The sequence below is a fragment of the Triticum urartu genome, chromosome 5 (genome assembly GCF_003073215.2).
Source record: "Triticum urartu cultivar G1812 chromosome 5, Tu2.1, whole genome shotgun sequence".
NCBI lineage: Eukaryota > Viridiplantae > Streptophyta > Magnoliopsida > Poales > Poaceae > Triticum > Triticum urartu.
Window position 1 is genome coordinate 222,618,452 of NC_053026.1, and position 8,402 is coordinate 222,626,853.

Genomic DNA, 8,402 nt, shown 5'->3' on the forward strand with positions numbered 1-8,402 from the left:
TAACACGTAAACAATCTGCCGGGAACATATTATAGCAAAAGTAGAGCAAGATTGTGTCATGCTAGGGTACTCCATAATTTCAAACAAAGACATGGATGGATAGAACATAATAATATCTCAAAATCGTCCTTACTGAACATACTCAAAAGAAGCATGGATCACTCTGTAGCAACATGAATACATGGCATAAAAATAACATCAGGGAAATGACTTGGAAGAATTCTAAGTCCCTGAAATCAGCAACATCACGAGAGCTACTTTGCATGCTTGTGCTAGTCACCACATTGATCACAAAAATACATGGCATACACCCCTGTAAAGATGGCATGGCATAGCCCAAAACACATGTAGGTCTCAAGTTCATAGGAGGCACACAATAATCATGGCAAAAATGACAAATGCTCATAAACTGATAAGAAACAGCACCTAACATTACATAGCACTCTTGCAACAGCATTTAGGGCATCAAGATGAACTCAAATGAACATGGTGCTATGTAATGAAATGAAGAGGACAATCAGATGAACATTTCGATATCTCAAGCACGCAAAACGAAGCTACGGGTGAGAAGTTATGATGCAATGAAGAGGGCTAGAAAATATGCAGATCTGGGGACTTAGCCAAAATATCACCTCCACAAAAGGTCAACGCGGGACGGAGCGGTTCCGGGACGGAGTGGATCTGGGACGAGGGCGCGCGTTTGGTTCGCGGGGTTGGTGGATCTCATCCACCTTCCCTGGATCCTGCCGGAGCAGAGCTCCGGCGAGCTCTCCAGCGAGGATGACGCGGAGGAGGTCGGCAAAGGGCGATGGAGCAGCGGCAGGGCGCCTTGAACGCGTGGGACGGCGAGCGGGGCAGTGAGGCGGAGGCGGTGCGGCGCGGCGGCCGGCGAGGCGATTCGGCGGGCGGCGGTGGTACGCGGGGCGCCGGCGAGCGTTGTGGCGGCGGTCGGCAGCGAGGATCGGCGGCAGGGAGCCGAGCGGCGGCGCGGGTGGCAAACGGCGACTGGCGGGCGGGCCGGGCGGCGGCGAGATCCGGGCCCGGGCGGGCCCGCGATAGGTTTCCCCGGGCCGCGCGATGGAGGAGGTTGGCAGCGCCACATGGCAGCGCGCGAGTGGAGGAGGGAGGTGGCGGAGGCGACGTGGCGGACTCCCATTGGTCGGGTGACGTGGCATGGCGGCGGTGGACATGTCCGGCCGCCGGGCGGACGTGTCCGGCGGCACGAGGAGGTAGAGGACTAGGGTTCATCTGCGCGAAAATTTTGGGGGAAGGCACATATATATAGGTAGAGGGAGCTAGGAGAGTCCAAATGAGGTGCGGTTTTTGTCCACGCGATCGTGATCGAACGACCGAGATGATGGAGGGGGTTTAGGTGGGTTTTGGGCCACTTTCGAGGGTATTGGGCTGCGACACGCACGAGGCCTTTACGGTTCCTCGGTTAACCGTTGGAGTATCAAACCAACTCCAAATGGCACGAAACTTGATAGGCGGTCTACCGGTAGTATACCAAGGCCGCTTGGCAAGTCTCGGTCCAATCCGAGAACGTTTAACACCCGCACACGAAAAGAGGCAAAAGGGAGCGCCGGAGGACGTAGGAGCGCCGGATTGCAAAACGGACAACTGGGAAAAAGCTCAGATGCATGAGACGATCACATATGCAAATGCAATGCACATGATGACATGATATGAAATGCATGACATGCAAACAAATGACAAGGCAACAACAGCGAATAACTGGAAGACACCTGGCACATCGGTCTCGGGGCTTTACACTAGGTTTGTCGCATCTGAATAGATAGCCATCATCGTGTGTCGCGGTACGTCCTCGCGATTTGTAGATCGATCTAGTATATCCCGCTTTACTGTCTAGGTCCTGCCGAAGGTTGTATGTATCACCCCAAGCTGTGTTGTTTCTGTTTTTATGTGGCGGTGGGGTGGGTTGTTGTTCGGCTTGAATTGCCACTTTATCCCGGCCGAGTTGTGGTCGACCTGCCGCATTGTCCCGACCGCGCTGTGGTCGGTCGGCCGCGTTGCGTGAGTGAGGTATGAGCTCTGGCGCCTCCTCATCAAACTGGGGTAGCAGTTTGTGCTTCGGGTAACTCCTGGCTAGGAGCTTGAGGCCGCATTCTTCGGCTGCCAGGACATTAGTCCATCTGTCGTTGAGAAGATCTTGGTCAGCTTGAAGCTGCGGTTGTTTCTTTTTTAGGCTCCTTGTGGTGGCTATTAGTTGGCGCTTGAAGCTCTCCTGCTCAAGAGGTTCCTCAGGAACGATGAAATCTTCATTGCCGAGGCTTTCCTCATCCTCAGAGAGTGGATGATAACTACTATCCTCCGAGTCATTGGGCCTGGCCTGTTCGTCGGGGCTGGCTTGCCCGTTTTCTTGCTCCTCCTGTTCGGATGTTACCTCAGCAAGGTCTTCATTGTTTTCGGCATCGTCCGGAGTATTGTCTTCTCCGGTGCCAGTATTGTTGTCCTTTGAATGACGTGACTTAGAGCGGCGCCGAGGACGCCGGTGTTTTTGCTGTGTCTCAAGAGGTTTATTCTCAACTAGATTTTCTTTGTCATCGCTGCTATTCTCCTTTGGTGCATCCACCATGTACACATCGTACGAGGAAGTGGCCATCCAACATCCGGTGAACGGCGGTCCTGGGCCTCTTCTTCTCAGGCATCATCATCCATACCGTCAATGTCATCGGAGCCGTAATCGAGCATGTCAGTTAAGTCTTCGACAGTGGCTATAAAGTGGGTGGCGGGTGGGGAGCGAAATTCCCTGTCATCAGCTTCTAGTTCGAATCGGATATAGTTCGGATGTGAGTCCCCCGCCAAGGACAGGTTTTTTAATGAGCTTAGCACATCGCCCAAGGGTGAGTGCTGGAAGATGTCTGCGGCGCCGAACTCGAAGATCGATAAACGATCAAGTTCGGCATCCGTGGACTCACATGGTTCGGAACTTACATCCAGAGACGAGTCCGGGGTTCCGGTGCAACAAATATTGTGTGACCTTAAGTCCATGTGCGACTCCAATGTCGGGGTATCTGTGGCCTCCGTGGTTGGGTTGAACCTCCAGTCCTTAGATGGCGCCGTATGCTCCGGATCTAAGGCCACAGCAATTACAGGAGCTATCTCCTGAATGTTGTCCGATGACAGATTTAGGTCATGTTCATCGAGGTGACCAGGAGCAATCACCGCGGTCTCAAATCCAGCGAAGATCAAATCTCCACGGATGTCCGCGACGTAGTTCAAGCTCCCAAATCTGACATGATGGCCAGGGGCGTAGCTATCGATCTTCTCCAGATGGCCAAACGAGTTGGCCCGCAGTGCGAAGCTGCCGAACACGAAAATCTGTCATGGGAGGAAGGTTTCTCCTTGGACAGCGTCATTGTTGACGATTGAAGGGGCCATCGAACCTTTTGAGGAAAGCACAGTGGAACTCTCAATGAAAGCACCAATGTCGGTGTCAAAACTGGCGGATCTCGGGTAGGGGTCCCGAACTGTGCGTCTAAGGTCGATGGTAATAGGAGACAGGGGACACGATGTTTACCCAGGTTCGGGCCCTCTCTATGGAGGTAATGCCCTACGTCCTGCTTGATTGATCTTGATGAATATGAGTATTACAAGAGTTGATCTACCACGAGATCGTAATGGCTAAACCCTAGTTGTCTAGCTTGTATGCCTATGGTAATGAAGGTATCTCCGTCCTCCGCACTAAGTCCTCCGGTTTATATAGACACCGGGATGATCTACGGTTACACAAGGTCGGTTACAAAGAAAGGAATCTACATATTTGGTCGCCAAGCTTGCCTTCCACGCCAAGGAGAGTCCCATCCGGACACAGGTGCAGTCTTCGGTCTTCGTGTTCTTCACAGCCCATCAGTCTAGCCCATGGCTAACAGGCTGGACGCCCGAGGACCCCTTAGTCCAGGACTCCCTCACCTGGGGCACCACTCAGAGCTTCTGTCAATGTCCCATGCGGGGTTGTCTGTGGCAGAGGCCTTCCCCTTCTTGGACGCCTCTGCCTCCACATGCGTGGAGTCCGCCCTTTTCTTCCTTCCCTCCTCAGGGGGAGAATCGCTTTCCTCATCATCATCATCATCAGTAATGGGAGGGGAGTGGGTTTTGGCGTCTTTGGATGTCACGTCCGAAGTGCCCTTATGGCGGAGATCACCTCTGTTCCCCTTGGCCTTCTTCTCCGGCGCTTGATAGGGCGCCTGAATCAGCATCTTCGTCAGAAGTGGGATAGGTGGTTCTTCGGGCAGCGGAGCCGGACACTGAATCCGCTCCGCCTTCTTTGTACAGTCCTGAAACAACAAATAGGGAAGCTTAGACATCTTCCTTGAGTATGCAAGTAAAGGGTACACCTTGAAATACGGAAAACTTACCGCACTAGTGGGATGGCCAGGTCGCGCCCATGGTCCTCGGTCGTCGTCGGCCACGTCTCGTTGGCCTTGAAGAGCACCTTCCAGATGTCTTCGTGCGTAGTGCCGAAGAACTGTTCCAAGGTCTGGTGCTTGGCCGGATCGATCTCCCACAAGTGGCAAGTCCGGCTTTGGCACGACGGGATCCGGTGAGCGAGCATCACTTGGATCACATTGACAAGCTTGACGTCCTTGTCCACCATGCGCTTGATGTGCGTCTAGAGTTCTGTCAGCTCGTCCGACGAAGACCAGTCCAGGCCCTTCTCTAGCCAGGAGGTGAGCCGCATCGGGGCGCCGGACTGGAATTCGGGAGCCGCGGCCCAGGTGCCATCGCGAGGCTTTGTGACATAGAACCACTGTTGTTGCCACCCCTTGACGGTCTCCACGAAGGTACCTTTGGGCCATGTGACATTGGGCAGCTTGCTCACCATGGCGCCTTCGCACTCTGCATGTTGGTCGTCCACCACCTTCGGCTTCACGTTGAAGACCTTCAGCCATAGTCTGAAGTGGGGAGGGAAACGGAGGAAGGCCTCGCACATGACAATAAATGCCGAGATATTGAGTAAGGAGTTCGGGGCCAGATCGTGGAAATCCAGCCCATAGTAGAACATGAGCCCGCGGACAAATGGGTGGAGAGGAAATCCCAACCCACGGACGAAGTGGGGGATGAACACGACCCTCTCATGGGACTCTAGGGTGGGGACGATCTGTCCCTTGGCTGGAAGCCGGTGGGCGATTTCCTTGGCTAGGTACCCGGCCTCCCGGAGCCTAGTGATGTCCTTCTCCTTGACAGAGGAAACCATCCACTTGCCTTGCGCTCCAGATCTGGACATGGCTGGAGTGCTTTTTGGAGGCGGAAAGGATGGAGGCTTGGGCGCTGGAGCTCGGGAATGGATGGGCAGAGAGGAAGAGGGAGTGGGTGAAAGAGGTGAATCCTTATCCCTTTATAAAGGCAGTGAATATCAAGCACCTCCCTACTCGCCTTAAAACTTGCCTATTCCCCAAGGGTCATGCAGGCGGCACGGTTGGATTACCCACACTCGTATTAATGAGAATCCCGCAATAAGGGGACATGATCTTTGCTTTGACAAGACATGCCAATAAAACCGCATCTTGAAACATGGAGCAGGAGGCTAAAGACTGGTTCGATATAATGACCGGGCTATGACATGATGTCACGCTACAAAAGTTGTCAGTGGATTGGACTCATAAAATATTGTACTCTCTGTGGATATATGTGGTGTTTGTTTTACAGAGCTGGATATGTTCTCTATTTTGGAGTATTTGGAGGAGGAACCCGCCTTGCAATGCCGAAGACAATCTGCACGTCGGACACCTCGTCATTGAAGTCTGGTTCAGGGGCTACTGAGGGAGTCCTGTATTAAGGGGTCCTCGGGCGTCCGACCTATTAGACATGGGCCGGACTGATGGGCCGTGAAGATACAAGACGAAAGACTCTCTCCCGTGTCCAGATGGGACTCTCCTTGGCTTGGATGGCAAGCCTAGCATTCGGATATGAAGATTCCTTTCTCTATAACCGACTTTGTACAACCCTAGTCCCCTCCGGTATCTATATAAACCGGAGGGTTTAGTCCATAGAGGCAATCATAATCATACAAGCTATACTTCTAGGGTTTAGCTATTATGATCTCGAGGTAGATCAACTCTTGTAACCCCCATATTCATCAATATCAATCAAGCAGGATGTAGGGTATTACCTCCATCAAGAGGGCCCGAACCTGGGTAAAACTTCGTGTCCCCTGTCTCCTGTTACCATCGACCTTAGACGCACAGTTCGGGACCCCTACCCGTGATCCGCCAATTTTGACACCAACAGGTACACCTTCTACCACAAATCCGAAGGCAAGATCTTTGTTGCCAAGAATGGAAAATTCCTAGAGAAGGAGTTTCTCTCGAAATAAGTGAGTGGGAGGAAAGTAGAACTTGATCAGGTAATTGTACCTTCTCTCAACATGGAAACTAGCACATCAGAGAAATCCGTTCCTGTGATACCTACACCAACTAAAGCGGAAGCTAATGATGAGATCATGAAACTTCGGATCAAGTTACTACTGGACCTCGTAGGTCGAACAGAGCATGTTCCGCACCAGAGTGGTACGGTAATCGTGTCCTGGAAGTCATGTTACTAGACCATGACGAACCTATGAACTATGAAGAAGCGATGATGAGCCCAGATTCCAACAAATGGCTTGAGGCCATGAAATATGAGATAGGATCCATATATGAGAACAAAGTATGGACTTTGGTGGACTTGACAGATGATTGGTGATACGTCTCCAACGTATCTATAATTTTTTATTGTTCCATGCTATTATATTATTTGTTTTGGATGTTTTATATGCATTAATATGCTATTTTATATGATTTTTGGGACTAACCTATTAACCTAGAGCCCAGTGCTAGTTCCTATTTTTTCCATTGTTTTAGAGTTTCGCAGAAAAGGAATACCAAACGGAGTCCAAACGGAATAAAACTTTTGCGGTGATTTTTCTTGGACCAGAAGACATCCAGAGGCTTGGAGTGCATGTCAGGAAAGCCACGAGGCGACCACAAGGTCGGCAGGCATGCCCAGGGGGTAGGGCGCACGCCCCCACCCTTGTGGGCCCCTCGTGACTCCACCGACCTATTTCTTTCGCCTATATATTCTCAAATATCCCAGAGCCACGAAACCTATTTTCCAACGCCGCAACCTTCTGTACCCGTGAGATCCCATCTAGGGGCATATTCCAGCGTCCTGCTGGAGGGGGATTCGATCACGGAGGGCTTCTACATCAACACCATTGCCTCTTCGATGAAGCATGAGTAGTTTACCATAGACCTACGAGTCCATAGCTAGTAGCTAGATGGCTTCTTCTCTCTCTTTGATTCTCTATACAAAGTTCTCATCGATGTTCTTGGAGATCTATTCGATGTAATACTCTTTTTGCGGTGTGTTTGCCGAGATCCGATGAATTGTGGATTTATGATCAGCTTATCTATGAATATTATTTGAATCTCCTCTGAATTCTTATATGCATGATTTGATATCTTTGCAAGTCTCTTCAAACTATCGATTTGGTTTGGCCAACTAGATTGGTTTTTCTTGCAATGGGAGAAGTGCTTAGCTTTGGGTTCAATCTTGAGGTGCTCGATCCTAGTGATAGAAGGGAAACCGACATGTATTGTATTGTTGCCATCAAGGATAACAAGATGGGGTTTTCATCATATTGCTTGAGTTTATCCCACTACATCATGTCACCTTACTTAATGCATTACTTTGTTCTTATGAACTTAATACTCTAGATGCTCGCAGGAGTCGGTCAATATGTGGAGTAATAGTAGTAGATGCAGGCAGGAGTCGTCTACTTGATACGGACGTGATGCCTATATTCATGATCATTGCCTTAGATATTATCATAACTTTGTGCTTTTTTATCAATTGCTCGGCAGTAATTTGTTCACCCACCGTAATATTTTCTATCTTGAGAGAAGCCTCTAGTGAAACCTATGGCCCACGGGTCTACTTTCCATCATATAAGTTTTTGATCTAGAATTTTAGTTTTGTAACACCCACGATGTGAGGCATGACTTAATATCTCCCATGTGTCGAGTCACGACTTAGAGGCATAACTGCATGGTGGTTTAGTCGCAAGTGGGGTAATCTTCACACAATCCCATGTACTGAATAAGAAAGGGATAAAGAGTTGGCTTACAATCGCCACTTCACACAAATAACAAGTTAAGCATACATCATCCAGAGTACAATCAAGGTTCGACTACGGAACCAAAATAAAAGAAGACAACCCCAAATGCTAGATCCCCGATCGTCCCAACTGGGCTCCACTACTGATCAAAAGGAAACAAAACAAAACAATGACCAAGATCTTCATAGAGCTCCCACTTGAGCTGGGTTGCGTCACCTGCACTAGTATCATCGGCACCTGCAACTGTTTGGAAGTATCCGTGAGTCACGAGGACTCAGCAATC